Raw genomic sequence first — 2,626 nt, 5'->3', positions numbered from 1 at the left:
GCCTTCTTTAAAATTCAATGCATATGTAAAGAAATATACGGTAACCCGAATTTACCACACTCGCAAAATCGCACACAGCCAACCATACACCCAGTATGGTATCGCGATTCGTGATTTTGCGCTATCATACTGGGTGTATGGTCGGCTGTGTGCGATTTTGCGAATGTGGTAAAATCGCATAACAGCAAAATCGCATAACAGCCGAGCATACACCCAGCAGCGCTGCTGATGCCTGAACGGTATGTGGAATGAAGTGGGCGGGCATCGGGAGGCCACTATGGCACGGGGCAAGCACTATGGGCAGTCTATTTAAAGTGTACCTGGCGTATAAGACGACCCCCCACTTGGAGGCATATTTTTCAGGGCCAAAAAATCGTCTTATACGCGGCAAATACGGTAGTCCAGGATCGCCCAGGCAGGGACAGCAGAAGCAATGGAGGTTCCATTAGCTGTTCTCTTCACGGGATCTTCCTCTGACCCTGAACCAGAAACCATATGCAAGTGGATTCCCTTAAGCCAGGCAGGTGGGGCTACCCACTCGTCTCACCGGAATCCCAAAGTTGACTATGGCTTGGTCACTCAGGCTGTGTTGTGTCATCCAGGGTGACGGCGAGGATGCCTCCATGGACGGGCTGCCCCCTTCTCTCCCAGTCAAGGCCCAGGTGAGCTGCTCAGGACAGAAGCTCGGCTTCTTGCCGTCCAAATTCCATCACAGGTGACCGGGGAGGAGGCTCTAAGTCCTGAACATTCTCTCCAGCTCTCTCCTCAGGTCGAAAGGGCGGATAACTTGGTGGACACGGAAGGTGATGCTGTGCATGGAGGTGCCTTAACAAACAACTTCAGGCTGAAGCCGAAGTCTGGGTCTTAATCAGTCTATGTGAGACCCATTCTACTGAGGACACCAGGGCAAGCCTCCAACACAGCGGTTCTCAACCTGTGGGTCGCGACCCCTTTTACATCCTGCATATCAGATATTTACATTATGATTCATAACAGTAGCAACATTACAGTTATGAAGTAGCAACGAAAATAATTTTATGGTTGGGGGTTACCACAGCATGAAGAACTGTATTAAAGGGTCGCGGCATTAGGAAGGTTGAGAACCACTGCTCCAACCTTTACGACCTAATTGACTCTCTTCCTGCCAAAGCAGCAACGGGGTGCACCTGCCCCCCCAGCCCCCCAAGAAATTACTTATGAGAGGACAGGTTCCCCGAAAGAGCATCTGGAGAAGGGGAAAACGAGGGCCGCGAGAGGGAGACCAGGAGGAAGGGGGGAGCGAAGAGGCAGCCAGTCGACCTGGCACTCGGCACTGAAGGCTTAACATCAAATGCAGCCGGAAATCCATTTCCACAGTTTCATCGGCCGTTCTGGACGCCGCGTTTCAAAGGAAAAGATTGGAATTCAGAGACGCGAGGTTCCCTTTGTTCTCTTGCCCTCCAGCCCTTGGTGCCAGTGTGCATGGCACCACAGGGAGAGAGTGAGATCAAAACCCCTCCTCGCTCCGCTCCCTGCCCCCGGCGCTGCCCCCTGGCTTGCGGAATGAACCAGCTCGGCTATAGATTGACAATGCCCTGTCAATTATAATCATTTATCTTGGCGTGCAGAGTATTGGGACGCTTACAGGAGCAGGGGCTCAGCGGGCCCGGAACAGCCAGAATAAAATTATACTGCACGGTAATCAGAGCGAGGACACCGCTCACACAAAAGTTCACTTAACTGTCAGAAGGACCAATAGGATTTTGCATCTCTCTTTCTGTGCACAGGCTGTCTGTGCTCCCATTTGGGTCAGTTTCTGCTGACTCTGACGTAACAGGGAGTCAGGGGCCTGTGTCAGCGGAGGGGACCGTCTGGTGCCCAGGGAAGATTGGGGGTGTTTCGTCGTTGCCGTAGGTTGGGGACCTGGGGATGGGTGTGCAATGACCCATGACAGGAAGTACAGGATTGGAGGGGAGTGCTGTGCTCCGACCTCATGCCTGTGTGAGCCGGACAAGCTGTTCCATCTGCAGGGTCTCGCAGGCCTTCGACATGATGGAGAAACAGAGTGTCCGGCTCCCTTATCCGGCCTCCTGGCAGGCACGCGTTTCCTCTTCCCCGAGTGGTGTTATCAGCCCCGATTAGAACAGGCAGAGTCTGCCTTGAGGTCCCCCTTTGGGTGGGGCGGGGAGCGAGGATCTCTCGGCCTCAGGGTCCGCCCGCTCCGCTGGCACCTCTCCGGGAAGCGTCTGGGGGGACCTGGCCTGGAGGGTGGGCTGTGGACAGCAGGTGCAGGAGCCCGAAGCCTGGCCCAGGGCAGGAGGGATGAGGGAAGGAGGGACCAGGGCAGGAGGGACCAGGGCAGGAGGGACCAGGGCAAGGAGGGACCAGGACAGGAGGGACCAGGGCAGGAAGGACCAGGGCAGGAGGGATGAGGGCAGGAGGGACCAGGGGGAGGGACCAGAGGGACCAGGGCAGGAAGGACCAGGGCAGGAGGGATGAGGGCAGGAGGGACCAGGGCAGGAGGGACCAGGGCAGGAGGGACCTGCAGGAGGGATGAGGGCAGGAGGGACCAGGGCAGGAGGGACCTGCAGGAGGAGACCACGGAGGAGGCAGTGTGGTCTCAGCCACCAGGCTACAGAAACCAGGA

Source organism: Myotis davidii, unplaced genomic scaffold, assembly GCF_000327345.1.
Source record: "Myotis davidii unplaced genomic scaffold, ASM32734v1 scaffold60, whole genome shotgun sequence".
NCBI classification, from domain to species: domain Eukaryota; kingdom Metazoa; phylum Chordata; class Mammalia; order Chiroptera; family Vespertilionidae; genus Myotis; species Myotis davidii.
The sequence above is the reverse complement of the archived record's forward strand: the minus strand, read 5'-3'. Positions refer to the sequence as shown.